The sequence below is a fragment of the Piliocolobus tephrosceles genome, chromosome 5 (assembly GCF_002776525.5).
Source record: "Piliocolobus tephrosceles isolate RC106 chromosome 5, ASM277652v3, whole genome shotgun sequence".
NCBI lineage: Eukaryota > Metazoa > Chordata > Mammalia > Primates > Cercopithecidae > Piliocolobus > Piliocolobus tephrosceles.
In genome coordinates this window covers 26130682-26147952 of record NC_045438.1, presented here as the reverse complement: position 1 = coordinate 26147952, position 17271 = coordinate 26130682, and the positions used below count along the sequence as shown (strand labels likewise).

Here is a 17271-nt window from a genome sequence, read left to right as displayed (position 1 = left end):
ACCTGGGCTGGAGTGCAATGGCGCGATCTTGGTTCATTCTGACCTCCACCTCCAGGGTTCAAGGGATTCTCCTGCCTCAGCCTCCCGAGTAGCTGGGATTACAGGCGCCTACCACCACGCTCAGCTAATTTTTTGTATTTTTAGTAGAAATGAGGTTTCACTATGTTGGCCAGGCTGGTACTGAACTTCTGACCTCGTGATCCACCCGCCTCATCCTCCCAAAGTGCTGGGATTACAGGCGTGAGCCACTGCACCTGGCCCAAAAAGAACATCTTAAAAGCGGCACAATGAAGCTGAAACAAGGACAATCGCAGACAAACAAACACTGACAGAATTGTTAGCGATCCTATCTCATAAGAAATACTGATATAACTGCCCAAGGGGTTCCTCCTGCCTCCTGCACAAAGGAAGACCATGGCATTGCAGTAAAAGAGTTTAATTAGACATGAGGCCAGCCACACCACATGGAAGATGGAGTTAGTACTGCAATAATTCTCTTCTAAAGCTTCTAAATTAGGGATTTTTCAGGCAGTTTGGGGGAAGGAGTGGAGGTTGCTAGGCTTGGTGATGATTGGTTGGGGTGGAGATGAAATCAAAGGGGGTCAAAGCTGTCTTCTTGCACTGAATCACTTCTGGGTGGGGCCACAGGAGCAGGGTTGGAGAGTCCAAGTGGTGTCAGACGTGAAAAAAAACCTGAAAAGATATCTCAAAAGGGCAATCTGCAATAGTAGTATTATTTGCAGGAATGGTTGGCAATCTATGTCTACACCTTAGCAGAATCAGTCTCCTCTCTGCCCCCTAGCCTGATGGCCTTTCATTAACTTTATGAAAGCAGATGAGTTTGGGGGAAGGTCTGTTATTTAAACAATCTTCTGGCCAGGTCTGGAGACTCACACATGTAATCTTAGCACTTTGGGAGGCCAAGGCAGGTGGATAATGAGGTCAGGAGTTCAAGACCGCCAAGATGGTGAAACCCCGTCTCTACAGAAAATACAAAAATTAGCTGGGCATGGTCTTAAAAACAAAACAAAACAAACAAAAAACAAACAACCTTCCAGAGTTAGCTCAGCCTAAGCCCAGGAATAATTGAGGTAGCTTGAAAGCTAAAGGCAAGAGGAAGGGTGGGCTAGATCAGATCTTTTTCACTGTCTAATTTTGCCGCTGATATAATTTTTATAAAGGGGGTTCACTAGGGGAACTTCCTCAGGATGAAAGCAAGTGGCCTCAAACCATATTTTATAAGAAGCAAAATAGAGGCCAGGTGCAGTATCTTACACCTGTAATCTCAGGACGTGGGAGGCTGAGGCAGGCAAATCACGAGGTCAGTAGTTCAAGACCAGCCTGGCCAATATGGTGAAACCCCATCTCTACAAAAAATACAAAATTTAAGCAGGCATGACGGCACATGCCTGTAGTCCCAGCTACTCAGGAGGCTGAGGCAGGATAATTGCTTGAACCCGGGAGGCGGAGGTTGCAGTGAGCCAAGATCACACCACTAACTTCAGCCTGGGCAACAGAGCAAGACTCCGTCTCAAAAAAAAAAAAAAAAAAAGGCAAAATAGAAAAAGAGCATGCTTAAAGGTAATTATGTAGTTGTAAAGGTAGTATAAATGCATATTAATTCTTCTCCTAATTGATTTACAAAACAAATGAATAAAACATCATGCTTATAATTTCATTGTTAGGCCTATAACACATACAAAACCAATAATATTACAAAGAATATGGGTGTGAGCAAAGCAGTATTGGAGTAAGGATGTGATACCAGATGATAACCCAAATCTACAAGATAAACAAAGAGAAGAAGAAATGCTAAATGAGATAGTTAATACGACAAAAACTATAAGCATTTGATCTCTTTTGTTCTCTCAGGTTCTTTAAAAGACATACAATTATATAAATTAATACTTATAACAATGTATTGCTGCATTTGTAACATGCTTAGATGTAATATATGTAACGATAACTGCAGCAAAAGGCAGAAAAAGAAAAACTATGCAGGGGTAAATTTCCATATCTTACTGGAATTGTCAGTAAAACTGTAGTAGGTTCTGATAAGTTAAGATGCATGTGACAACTCTTAGAGCAACCACTCAAAAACAAACTTAAAAAAATTGTTAAAGAAATAAAAAGTATAACACTACACAATATTTACTAATACAAAAGTAAGCAACGAAGGAACTAAAAGACATGAGGCATAGAAAACAAATGGCAGAATTAAGTCCATTTTACCAATAGTAACACTAAATGTAAGTGAATTAAATAACTCAATAAGGCCGGGCATGGTGGCTCATGCCTATAATCCCAGCACTTTGAGAGGCTGAGGTGGGCGGATCACAAGGCCAAGAGATAGAGACCATCCTGGCCAACATGGTGAAACCCCATCTCTACTAAAAATACAAAAATTAGCCAGGTGTCGTGGCATGTGCCTGTAGTCCCACCTACTCAGGATGCTGAGGCAGGAGAATTGCTTGAACCCAAAGGCAGAGATTGCAGTGAGCTGAGATAGCACCACTACACTCCAGCCTAGGTGACAAAGCGAGACTCCATTTAAAAAAACAAAACAAACAAACAAACAAACAAAAAACAAAACAAAAACCTCAGTAAAATGGCAGAGATGATCAAACTGGATGAAAGAACAAGAACCAACTATATGCTGTCTAGAGTTGACACACTTTAGATTTATAGATACAGAAATTGAAAGCAAAAGGATGGAAACAATATATCATGCAAATAGCAACCATAAGTTTGCTGAAATGCCTATATTAATGTTAGACATATAGAACTTTTAAAAATGTTACCAAAGAGAAAGAGGGACATCTTTAATAATAAAAAGACCATCCTTAGGAAGATATAACATTTATAACCACATATTCACCTAAAAACGGTCCCAATATACATGAAGAAAAGTTAACAAAATTGAAGGGAGAAACAGACATAAAGAAATAGATATTCAATAATAATATTCAGAGACTTCGTGGTCCACTTTCGACCAATGGAGAAACAATTATGAGGAAGATCAACAAGAAAACAGAAGACGTGACCAACATTGTAAACCAGTTATACCTGATACCCATAGAACACTCTATACCTAGATGAGACATATTATTCTCAAATGGAAATGAAACATTCTCCAAGATAGACTACATGGTAGGCAACAAGAAAACCCTCAACACATTTAAAATAATTGAAGTCATACAAAGTTCATTATCTGGTCACATTGGAATGAAGAAATCAATAACAGAATGAGAAAATAACCACACACTTCAAAATAATCAATTGGTCAAAAAAATCATGAGGAAAACTCAAAAACACTTTGAAATGAATAAAAATGAAAACATAAAATATCAAAACTTATTACCTTAGAGCAGGTAAAACAGTGTTTGGAGGCAAATTTATGCCTATAAATATCTATATTTAAAAATTAAGAAAGATTTGAAATTCATAAAATCACCTTCAGATATTAAAAAGGAATAAATTTAAAGCAAGCAGAAAAAAGAAAAAAATGATTGAAGCAGAAACTAGTAAAAAAAGAGACAATTAATGAAAATTAATGAAGCCCAAATGTAGCTTTTTGAAAAGAGCAACAAAATTGACAAAGCTTTATTTAAACTGACAAAAAGAAAAAGAGAGAAAACTCAAGTTATCAAAATTCAAAATTGTCTTTGTTTGGGTTGCTCTAAAAAGCTACCATAGATTGCATATCTTAAAAAAAACAGAAATGTATTCCTCACAGTTTTGGAGACAAGGAAACCTAATATCAAGATAGGCAGATTTGGTGTTTGGTGAGGACCTATTTTCTGGTTCATGGATAGTAGTTTCTTGCCTTGCCCTTATATGGTGAAAATGGGAAACCAGCTCTCTGGAACCTTTCTTATAAGGGCACTAAACCCAGCCTGACCTCATGATCTAATCATCTCCCTAAGTCTTTACATCCTAACACTATTATGTTTGTGATCAGGTTTTCAACATACGAATTTTGGAAAGACACAAGCATTCAGACCACAGCAGGAATAAAAGAGAGAATATTGCTAGCAACATTACAGAACTAAAAAGGACTATAAGGAAATACTACTGCAATTGACTTCATGTTTATGTTCCCCATGATTTATATATTGAAATCCTATCCCCCAAAGTTGTGGCATATACATTATTCTCAACTTTACACGGAACATTCTCCAGGGTAGGTCATATGGTAGGCCACAAAACATGTCTTAACAAATTTAGGAAGCCATAGATCATATGGAGTATCTTTTCTGGTAAAAATAGTGTAAAACTAGAAATCAATAATAGGAGGAACTGTGGAAACTTTACAAATACATGGATATCAAACAAAGTGTCTTTGAATAACCAATGAGTCAATAAAGAAATTAAAAGTGAAATTAAAAAATTTTATGAGACAAACAAAAATAGAAACACAACATACATACTAAAATCTATGGGGTACAGCAAAAGCAGTTCCAAGATAGAAGTTTACAGCAATAAACACCTACATCAAAAATGAAGAATTATCTCAAATAAATGACCTAACATTGCACAGGTAGAACAAGAAAAACTAAAACCAAAAAGCAGAAGAAAATGATAATAAAGATTAGAGCAGAAATAAATGGAGACTAAAGAAACAAACTTCAACATCCTTCATGATAAAAAAAATTCTCAACAAATTATGTGTATAAAAGGTTCATAGCTCAATGCTATAAAGACCATATATGACAAACCCATAGCTAACATCATACTGAATAGAGAAAAGATGAAAGCTTTTTCTCTAAGATCTGGAGAAAGACAAGAATGCACACTTCCATCACGTCTATTCAACATAATATTGGAAGTCATAGCCACAGAAATTACACAAAAGAAAATAAAAGTCTTCCAAATTGGAAGGGAGGAAGTCAAATTGTCTGTTTGCAGACAATATGATCTTATGTAGGGGTAAACCAAAAGACTCTACCAAAAAATTGCTAAAACTAATAAGTGAATTCACTGAAGTTGCAGGGTAAAAGTAAATATGCAAAAGTCAATAGCATTTTTATACCCTAATAGTGAACAATCTGAAAAAGAAATAAAAAACAATTCCATTTATAATAACTACAAAAATCTATAAGATACCTAGGAATAAAGTTAACCAGAGAGGTAAAAACTGTAGAATACTGATGAAAGAAATTGAAGAGGACACAAATAAATAGAAAGATATCCATGTTCATAGATTGGAAGAATTAATATTGTTAAAATGTCCATATCATACCAAAGTATGTAAAGATTCTCTGTAATCTCTGTCAAATTTCCAATGACATCCTTCACAGAAATAGAAATGCAGTCCTAAAATTCACATAGAATGACAAAAATCTCTGAATAACCAAACCAATCTTGAGCAAAAAAACCCCACAACAACAAAGCTGGAGGCATCATACCAGCGAACTTCAAAATATATCACAAGCCTACAGTAACCAAAACAGCATGTATTGGCAGAAGAACAGGCATAAAAAACAATGGAACAGAATACAGAGCCCAGAAATAAATCCACACATCTACAGCCAACTGATTTTGGACAAAGGTGCCAAGAACACACAATGGGGAAAGGACAATTTCTTTAATAAATGGTGCTAAGGAAATTGAATATCCATATGCAGAAGAATACTAGATCCCTATCTTTCACCATACAAAAATCAACTCAAAATGACTTAAAAAACTTAAATATAAGACCCAAGACTATGAAATTACAGAAGAAAACATAGAGAAAATGCTTCATGTCATTGGACTAGGCAAGAATTTTTTTGATAAGACCTCAAAACACAGGCAACAAAACCAAACATAGAAATTGACATACGCCAAACTAAAAAGCTTCTACACAGCAAAGAAAACAATCAACAGAGTGAAGAGGCAACCTACAGGATGGGATAAAATATTCAAAACTATACATTGACAAGGCATTACTATTCAGAATATATAATGACCTTGAATCAACAAACAAAAAATAAACAACCTCATTTTAAAAATGGTCAAAAGACTTTAACAGGCATTTTCCAAAAGAAGACATACAAATGGCCAACAGGCATATTAAAAATACTAAATATCACTTATCATCAGGGATAATGACCCTGGTCACTAATAACCATGTAAATGCAAACCAAAACAATGAGACATGCCCTCACTCCAGTTAGAATAGCTGTTTTAAAAAAGACAACAGATAACAAGTGTTAGCAATTATGTGGAGAAAAGGGAAACCTTAATACACTGTTGGTGGGAATGTAAATTAGTACAGTCATTATGGGAAACAGTATGGAGGTTCCTGAAAAATTAAAAATAGAACTATCATATGATCCAACAATCCCACTATTGGCTATATATCTGAAGGAAATAAAATCAGTATATCAAAGAGACATCTGCACTCTCATGTTTATTGCATTACTATTCACAATAGCCAAGATATGGAATCAATCTAAGTGCTCAACAATGGGTGAATGGATAAAGAAAATGTGATATAATATAATGGAATATTATTCAGCCATAAAAAGGAAGGAAATCTTGTCATTTGTTACAACATGGATAAACTTGGAGACATTATGTTCAGTGAAATAAGCCAGGCACAGAAAGACAAATACCACATGTTCTTACTCATATGCATAATCTAAACACATTAAAAAAATCTCATAGAAGTAGTGAATAGAATAATGGTCACCAGAAACTGGGGAGAGTAGAAGTAAGGAGGAAAGGGGAGAGGATGGTCAACAAGTACAAAGTTACAGTCAGAAAGGAAGAAAAGGTTCTGATGTCCTGTAGTACAGTAGGGTGACTATAATCAACAAAAAAGTATTGTATATCTCAAAAGAGCAGAAAGAGAGGATTTTGTATGTTCCTACCACAAATAAATGATAAACATTTGAGGTAATGAGTATGCTAATTACCTTTATTTGATCACTGTACAATGTATACAGCTATCAAAACATCACATTTTACCATATAAATAGGTACTATCATTATGTGTCAATTAAAATAATTTTTTTTAAAAGTGGTTCTGGGACGGTGAGATATCTACATGCAAAAGAGTGAATGTGGGCCCCTACATCATACCACTTACAAACATCTACTCAAAATGAATCGAAGTCCTAAATGTAAGAGCTAAAGGTATAAAACTGTTAGAAGAAAATATAAGGATAAATCTTAACAACCCTGTAGTAGGTAACAGTTTCTTAGACGTGACACTAAAAGCTCAAGCGACAAAAAAAAAAAAAACAGATAAATTGGATTAAATCATCATGTAAAACATTTGTGTTTCAAAAGACACCAGCAAGAAAGTAAAAGACAACCATGTAATGTGAAAAAAATATTTAGCAGTCATATATCTGAGAAGAGATTCATATGTAGAATATAAAAATAACCTTCACAAGTCCATAATTAAAATATAAATTACATAATTTAAAAGATAGGCAAAAGATATAAAGGCAAAAGATATAAGTAAACACTTCTCCAAATAAGATATGTGAATGGCCAATAAATACATCAAGATATGCCAAAATCAATTAACTATAAGGAAAACACAAATGAAAACCACAATGAGATACCTCTTCACACTCCCTAACATGGCTATAGTCAAAAACACTGAAATATCAAGTGTTGGAGAAGTTGTGGACAAATTGAAACACTGTTGGCAGAAATGTAAAATGGGACAGCCACTTTGCAAAACTGTTTGGTAGTCCCTCAAAAGGTTAAATATAGAGTTACCATATGACTCAGCAATTCCACTCTTAGGTGTGTGCCCAGAAGATATGAAAGCTTACGTCCACACAAAAACTTACTCACAAATGCTGATAGGAGCATTTTATTTGTAATAGCTAAAAAGTGTAAAAATGCAAATATCTATCAGTTGATAATTGGATAAATAAAATACGATTTAGCCACAAATGGGAATATTATTTGCCAATTAGAAGGAACGAAGTACTGGTACATGCTATGGCATATTTGAACCTTAAAAATGAGATAGGAGGCAGGACTCAACATGGGGCTCAGACACTGGACCAAATTGAGTACTAGCTAAAACAGATCTGATGCAGAAGCACCTGCCCATAAGACATGCCCACTAATGTGTCATGTCAGTTTACCATTGCCATGGCAACAACATACCATCCCTTTCCATAGCAATGACCTGACAACCCAGAAGTTACCACTCTCATTGTATAAATTTTTGCACAAACCACCCCTTAATTTTCATATAATTAACAGTGGGAATAAATATGACTGCAAAACTCTCTCTGGGCTGTTATTCTGGGAGTATGGAGTAGCCCTGCTCTGCAAGGAGCAGTACTTCTGCTGCTGCTGCTGTATGCTGCCACTTCAATAAAAGTTGCTGTTTAATGCCACTGGCTCGCCCTTGAATTATTTCCTGGGCTAAGCCAAGAAACCGCCCGGGCTAGGACTCAATTTTGGGGCTTGCATGTCTTGCATCATCTGGTGACCAGTGAAGGGAGGAAGACAGTGGAGATGGCAGTGATTGGTGGAGATGGCAGTTATTGATTGGTGGAGATGGTGAGACCTGGATGCTGAGACAGTACAGAGAGGTAGCGATTGGAGAGAGACAATGAAAGATGGCAGTCAGAAAGGCAGTGAGATAACAACAAGAGACAGCAGTTGGTGAGAGTGAAAGATGGCAATCTGCAATATCACAAGGAGAGAGACAGCAAAAAAGTCTGTGATCTTGAGGCTGCAAGAGCTGTAACACTGAGGCTGTAACAATAAATAGCTTCTAATACTACAGAGCTATAACAATAACCAAAGACTCTTTTAAGAGCCATCATCCTTCCCTGGCAGGCAGCAGTGCAAAGTGGAAGAGCAAGTAGCCATGGTGCTGCTGCCTCATGGAACCCACTGCTCCAACCAGCAGGTCAGTGGATTACAGGTCCCTGTGCTGCCCCTCTCACAATATGGCAGCTGAGCCCACCCAAGCTGGGGGAACCTGGAGAGACCTATACCCAAGTCATGCATGGGAGATCAGTTGGTGCAATGGGTGAATGTCTCCTCTCTTCTCCTCCCCAACCTTTATTAGGTAAGGTAGGAAATAAAGGCCTTTGGCTAAGTGGTCAGTTAAAAGTTAGCCGCAGTAACTTTTACTTGAAGCACATCCTTGTCACCACTTTTCCTGTTTCCCCCCTGCCCCACTTCATTTTGTTGCTCCCCATTTGTTTTGTTTTTAGTTCTAAAAATGTATGTTTTGATTGCAATCATCTGTTTGTGGTCATGTTTGCTTTCACTTTCCGTTAACTGTATTTGGCAATTGTTTAAGGCGGGATACTTGGTAGTGAGAGATCCCCCATTGTGTGGACTCTAGAACACCAGAGTCAAATTGTTCTGCAATTCCAACTTGGTCTGGGGTTCACTCTTGGCCATCCCTGGGGTGCCTCAAGGTTTTTGGCATTTGGTGAGAGAACACTCATTGGCTGAACTTCGGACACTCTAGGTTTTCAGCATAGGTATTTTTGGTCACTCCACTAAATGCTCTGGGGTTTCCAGCATTGACATTCCCTCTAGGACTCTGGGTTATAGTCCCTCCCCCTAGGGGACTATTGGTCTTGCCATTTTCTACCTTAAAGTTGGAAGTATTATTTTCCTAATAGTCAGCTGCAAGCCCCTTCCTATGTGCTGTCATATAACTGCCTTGCTCAAGCCCTTTCTTGTTCAAAGAAACTGAGAGTTCCCAGACTCCTGGCCTGATGAACAGCACCTACAGTGATAGGCAAGTGGCCACCTGAATATTTTTTGGTGTCTCCACTTCTGGGTAGGTTCTCCAGCAAGTCAGGGCCTCCGAAGTCTCCCCTTGGGCAATGCAGTTTACCCTTCCCTTCCTCCTTTCTACAATCACTATTTGTTAGTCCCCCCTTGTATATCGTTCACTCTCTGTGGAATTTAGGCTCAACATCCAACTGCCATTTGTAGTTTGTAATCTACTTTTGTAACACCTTGCTATCTGTAGAAAATGTGAATTTAAAAAGGGAAAAGTAACTAGGCATTTGCTAAACTTAGGCTAACTAAAACCCCCTGTGGAGATTCTTAGTGTACATGGGGACAACAGTGAACATCCCAGAGGATTCACAATTAGGGTGTCTTTTAGACAACTGAAGTAAGTTTAAATTAGTGCAAAGAAAACTGGCACGAGTAAAGTATGGGGGAAAATGTCCCCCATGATCCAATCACCTCCTACTAAGTCTCTCCCTCAACACATGGGGATTATAATTTGAGATGACATTTGGGTGGGGACACAGAGTCAAACCATATTATTCTGACCCTGGACCCTCCCAAATCTTGTGTCATTCTCATATTTCAAATCACAATCATGCCTTCCCAACAGTCCCCCAAAGTCTTAACTGATGATGGTATTAAACCAAAAGTCCAAATCCAAAGTCTCTTCTGACACAAGTCAAGTCCCTTCCACCTATCAGCCTGTAAAATCAAAAGCAAGTTAGTTACTTCCAAGATACAATGGGGGTACTGGCATTGGGTAAATGTTCCTATTCTAAATGGGAGAAATTGGCCAAAACAATGGGGATACAGGCCCCATGCAAGTCCAAAACCTGTCAGGGCACTCATTAAATCTTAAAACTCCAAAATGATTTCTTTTGACTCCATCTCTAACATCCTAAACATGCTGATGGAAGGGGTGACCTACCACAGTGCTGGGTAGCTCTGCCCCTGTGACTCTGAGGGTACAGCCCCCGTGGCTGTTTTCACAGGCTAGTGTTGAGTGCCTGCAGCTTTTCCAGGTGTATGGTGCAATCTGTCAGTGGATCTACCTTTCTGTAGCCTGGAGGACAGTGGTCTTCTTCTCACAGCTCCACTAGGCAGTGTCCCAGTGAAGACTCTGTGTGGGAGCTCCAACCCCGTATTTCCCTTCTACGCTGCTCTAGCAGAAATTCTCCATGAGGGCTCTGACCCTGCAGCAGACTTCTGCCTGGTCATCCAGATGTTTCCATACATCCTCTGAAATCTAGGTGGAGGCTTCCAAACCTCTGCTCTTGTCTTCTGTGCACCTGCAGGCCCAACACCACATAGAAGCCACCAAGGCTTGGGGTTAGCATCCTCTGAAGCAATGACCCCGAACTGTACCTTGACTCCTTTTAGCCACAGCTGGAGTTGGAGTGGCTGAGACAGAGTGTGCTGGATCCTGAGGCTGCGCAGAGTAGCAGGGCCCTGGGCCTACTCCAGGAAACCATTTTTCCTTCCTAGGCCTCTGGGCCTGTGATGGAAGGGGCTGCTGTGAAGATCTCTGACATGCCCTGGAGACAATTCCCCATTGTCTTGGCTATTAACATTCAGCTCCTCATTACTTATACAAATTTCTGTAGCTGGCTAAAATTCCTCTCAGAAAATGGGTTTTCCTTTTCTACCATACAGTTAGGCTACAAGTTTTCCAAACTTTTATGCTCTGTTTCCCCCCCCTTTTTTTTCTGTCCATAAGTTTATTGTCTTTATCTGAAAACCCTTATAGAAAATTGGTTTAGCTCTCAGCAGTCTGCTCCTGAGCTCTAAGGAAGCCTGTCTTCTTTTGAGCTACCTAATCTTTCTTCTGAGCAAGGGACATTTTGGGATGGTTACACTTCTTCTTTCTAATTTCTTTCTTGGGCTTCTTTTTGTAGACTGCATTCTCTCATATAGCAGCACGAGCTTTCTTATACACTTCCATCATGTCTAGAGTTATACTCTTCTTTATGTATTGAGAGAACTGTTTCTTGTAAGCATCTTCACCTTCTTCCATTAAGTAGCATATGTAATCTGCAACATTCTGGCCCATGATGTGCTTCTGGTGTACTTCTGAATTAAATTCTTTGCTTTCAGAATCATAACCAGGGAATCATTTGGTACTGTGAGGGATACGCAAGCCTCCATCTACAGCTCCCTTCAGGGCACCAAAAACTTTATTGCCAGTGGTAGTTCTGGCAAGGCCTGCATCCAAACAGCAGGTAAAGGCACCCGGATGACCATCAATGCTTTCCATGTTGTATTCATTGCCAGTCACCTTCACTTGGCCTTCATAGATCTTGTCCACATCAAACCTTTTGAGAAGACTGTGGGTCAGCAGCAGGCCAGTATAATATGCTGCAGCATAATTTGTCAGGTCAACCTTCACACCGTATTTTGGCAGTTCAAGTGCATATGCTGCACAGACTATCATATTCCCCTCTATACAGGCATAAGCAATCTGACAAATGATACCTCTTTTTGTTACATGAACGATCATCCTATATTTGAGTGTGTTGTATTTATTTTTATCCTGTATCACCAAGCATTTCTGAGCACAGTAATCATTTTTACCCTCTCATCGTCTTCTAAATTTCACTTGGTATCTCTCAAAGTAGGCCTTATTCTTAACAACTTTAACAAACCCCATCCTGTGGAACAGAGATTTCTGCTTCCCTTTTAAATATAAGTTCCAATTTTGAACCATATCTTTGTGAGTGCATATAGCTGAATGCTTTCAGAATCAGTCAGGCCACATCTTGAATGCTTGGCTGCTTAGAAATTTCTTCTGCCAGATACCCTAAATAATCTCTCTCAAGTTCAAACTTCCACAGATCTCTAGGGCAGAGACAAAAAGCTGCCTGTATCTTTGCTAAAGCATAGCATAAGTGACCTTTGCTCCATTTTCCAAAAAGTTCCTCATCTCCATCTAAAACTGCCAGAGGCTTTCGAGCAAAGCGACTCCATTTTGAGTGAGGACTAGGAAAATGAGGCTGAGACTTGCTGGGCTACATTTCCAGAAAATTAGATGTTACTAGCCTCTAGATGTTTTTGGTTAAGGGAACAAATTTATGACGTTTATTGAAACAGACCCAGACTTGGGATTGTCCAGATATCCTGATATCTGGAGAACAAGGACATTCCTAATTTTGCTTTAAAGATAATAATATTGATTCTTATAAAATATAGTAATTAAGAAAATTAATCCTTTATCACAAACTCTTGTAGCAGAGCACATCTCCCTAAGAGCTATTTTTATCCTATAAATATACAAGCATTGTACCTAGGGTGGAAGGGTTCCTCTTCTTACTTTCAGGAACATCCTACTCTGTCTATGGAGTAGCTGTCCTTTCACTGCTTTACTTTCTTAATAAACGTGTTTTTACTTTGCACTGTGGACTAACCCTGAATTATTTCTTGTGTGATATCCAAGAACCCTCTCTTGGGGACTGGATCAGGACCCCTTTTCAGTTAACAAAACCACCTCAGCCTGGACTTCATTGTCTATATCACTGTCGGCATTTTGGTTGTAACCATTTAACAAGTCTCTAAGAAGTTCCAAATTTTCCCGCATCTTTCTGTCTTCTTCTGAGTTCTCCAAACTATTCCAACCTCTTCCTGTTGCCCAGTTCTAAAGTCACTTCAACATTTTCAGGTTATCTTTATAGCATGACCACACTCCTAGTACCAATTCTCTGTATTAGTCAATTTTCACACTGCTATAAAGATACTTACCTGAGACTGGGTAATTTATAAGCAAAGAGGTTTAATTGACTCACAGTTCTGCATGACTTTGGAGGCCTCAGGAAGTTTATGATCATGGAGAAAGGTGAAGGGGAAGCAGACACCTTCTTCACAAGGTGGCAGGAGAGACCTGGTGAGTGCAGAAAAAAACTGCCACTTTTAAAACTATCAGATCTTGTGGGAACTTCCTAACTATCACAAGAACAGCATGGGAGAAACCACCTCCATGATCCAATCACCTCCCACCAGGTCCCTCTCTTGACATGCAGAGATTATAATTTAAGGTGAGATTTGGGTGGGGACATGGACCCAAACCCATATCACATCCCAATCTTGCTTATTTCCTTCCTTCTGCTTGTTTTAGATTTAGTTTACTGTTTTGTTTTCAGTGTCTTAAAATTGGAGGTCTTATTATTGATTGGAGATTTTCTTGTATAGGTATTTACAGCTATAAATTCCCCCTTTAACTATTGTTTTAGCCATATCCCATACTTTTTTTGTTGTGCTGGGATTTTGTTTTCATCCATTTCACAGATTGTCTTTTTTCCCCCTCTGTCTTCTTAAGCTATAATTGACAAAAATTGTTTATATTTATGGTGTACAATGTGATGTTTAAACATATGTATACATTGTGAAATGTTTAAGCCAAAGTAATCAACACATTTAGCACTGCATATATTTATCTTTTTTTTTGTGGCAATAGCATTTAAAATATACTCTCTTAGCAATTTTCAAGTATACAATACATTATTAACTATGGTCACCATGCTGTACAACACATCTCCGTAACTCATTCATCCTAATTGAAATATTATACCTTTAGACCAACATCTCTACATTTTCTTCCACCTCACCCCCACCCTAGCCCCTGGTAACTACTATTTTACTCTCTGCTTCTATGAGTTGAACTTCTTTGGATTCCACATGTAAGTAATATCATACAGTATTGTCTTTCTCTGCCAGGATTATTTCAGTTAGCATAATGTTGCCAAGTTCCCTCATGTTGTTGAAAATAACAGGAATGTTTTATTACTTAAGCCTAACTAGTACTCTATTGTACATATATACCACATCTTCTTTATCCATTCATCCCTCAATGGACACTTAGGTTGATTCCATATCTTAGTTATTGCGAATGATGCTACAATGCACATGAAGGTGTAGATATCTCTTTGACATACTGATTCTACTTCCTTTGAATAAAGAAAATATGGCCCAGCCCGGTGGCTCATGCCTGTAATCCCAGCACTTTGGGAGGCTGAGGTGGGTGGATCGCTGGAGGTCAGGAGCTCGAGACCAGTCTGAAGAACATGGTGAAATCCCGTCTCTACTAAAAGTACAAAAATTAGCCAGGCATGGTGGTGGGCAACTGTAGTCCCAGCTACTCGGGAGGCTGAGGCAAGAGAATCGCTTGAACCTGGGAGGTGGAGGTTGCAGTGAGCCGAGATCATGCCACTGCACTCCAGTCTGGATGACAAGAGTGAGACTCAGTCAAAAAAATAAAAAAGAAAATACATTTTTTTCTTTGTGTATATACTATAGGTTTTTAAAACTCAGAAGTAAAAATGCTGGCTCATACGATCATTTTATTTTTAATTTTTTCATGAACTTCCATATACTATTTTTCATATGGCTGTTCTAATTTACATTCCCACCAACAGTGTGTTAGGGTTTCCTTTTCTCCACATCTTTGCCAACACTCATTATTTTTTGTGTTTTTGATGATAGCCATTCTAACAGGTGTGGGGTGATAGATTCTTGGGGTTTTGATTTTCATTTCACTGATGATTAGTGATGTTGAGCATTTTTTCATATACACGTTGCCATTTGTATGTTTTCTTTAGAGAAAAGTCTTTTCAAGAGCTTAGCTCATTTTAAAATCAGGTTACTTGCTTTCTTGCTATTATTTGATTTCCTTATATACTAGAATTTTTTATGGGGGGTACTTCAGTTTCTCACCCTTATCATCAAGACTCACTGCCTCCCATCATCAATATTTATTGAGCATTTATGGTGTACTAGGCACAACAGAACATACAGAAAACATTGTCCCTGCTTTTGAGAAGCTTACATTCTAAAAAGGTGTAGAAAAGCAGCTTACATTCTAAAGAGGTGTAGAAAAAATACACCTCTTTTAAAATGGCATTTTTGTTTGGTGTTTTCTGCAAAGTACTGAGGAAATATTTTGAAAAGTGTCTTTAGATATAACTTAGCCCCATTATTATTTAGAGAATAGAGGAAGAGAAAGAGGAAGGATTTCAAAGACAGACAATGACAGGTCATTTAGGATAGGTAGGGTTTTAAAGGGAGATAAACACAATCTCATCAATTAAGGAGAGATGAGCTGCAGTAAACAGGATGAGGGAAATAGTTCGTGGGATGCAAGCAAAGGAAGCAGGGTGTCTTAGACATTGAGTGGAGCCAGAAAGATCATGCGGCCTTTTTCCAAGTACATGGCCAGCAAGTATGAATGGTTTTTTTTAGTAGAGACGGGGTTTCACCATGTTGGTCAGGCTGGTCTCGAACTCCTGACCTCATGATCCACCTACCTCAGCCTCCCAAAGTGCTGGGATTACAGGTGTGAGCACCACACCTGGCCAACAGCGGGCTTTCTCTGGGGAGTTTAGATTCTCACAATAGAACACAGAGAAGTTAAGGGCCAGACCCAACCTGATAGGATGTGTTTGTTGCATTTCCTTTTTGCTGATTTCAAAAGCTTCTTGGTAGGATTGTTGTGACTGATTCACAATCCCTTTCTTGTCATCACCAGCAGCAACCTCAGCCAAGTAACAGTAGTAATCTCCTTTCATTTTCAAATAGAAGACTTTGCTCTCTTCTTGTGAAGCATTGGGGATCAAGACCTTTTCCAAAAGAGACAGTACATCATTGCAGGTATCTATTAGCTCTGTCTCAATTTTCTCTGTATTGTTGGGCCATCTGCTGTTTTTTCTCAGCACCTTCCATCTTTTGTTCAATACTTGAAACGACCTTCAAGATGACCTACGGGCTCCTACAACATTTTTGCAAGCAACTGAGAGAAGGTTCCTCTCCTCACTGGATAATTCAGCTTCTTGCTCTATTACAGATCTCATGCAGGCTACCATGTCATCATATCGCTCAGCCTGCTCGGCCAGTTTGGCCTTCTGAACCAGCTCATTTTTATCCATGACTAGATGTTCTGTTTCTGGATTGGGTGGTGGCGGCAGACCAACAGGGGCTCAGCAGTCTCTAGGGGGCAGCAGTGGTGGCAGTGGGAAGCTCAATTTCCTTATAAACTAGAATATTCACCCCTTTTAAGAAGTATGGTTTGCAAATATTGTCTCCCATTCCACAGCTGGTCTATTCACTCTACTGAGCCTTTTTTGTGCAGATAGATGCTTTTTATTTTGATGCAGTCCCATTTGTCTACTTCTGCTTTTGTTGCCTATGCTTTGGGGTCATATTTTTTAAAAATCACACCCAGATCCATATCAAGAAGGCTTTTTACCTTTTTCTGTTTTTCTCCTCTTAGTTTTACAGTTTCATGTCTTACATTTAAGTATTTAATCCATTTTAATTTGATTTTTGGATATAGTATGAGATAAGGATCCAATTTTATTTTCTGTATGTGGTTATCTAGTTGTCCCAATAACATTTATTAAAGAGAGTGACCTTTCCCATTGTGTCTTCTTGGTATCTTTGTCAAACATGAATTGACCAAAAATGTGTAGATTCATTTCTGGCTCTCAATTCTGTTGTATTGGTTTGCACATGCATTTTTATATCAGCACCATGCTGTTTTGATTTTGTTAACTTTGTAGTACA

At 38.5% G+C, this 17271-nt stretch overlaps 2 pseudogenes; both read right to left on the bottom strand.

Annotated features, from left to right (window-relative positions):
• Positions 1-11482: 11482 nt before the first annotated feature.
• On the bottom strand, positions 11483-12388 carry LOC111554991 (annotated as a pseudogene).
• Positions 12389-14027: 1639 nt separating this feature from the next.
• LOC111554953 lies at positions 14028-16673 on the bottom strand (annotated as a pseudogene).
• Between the last annotated feature and the right edge of the window lie 598 nt (positions 16674-17271).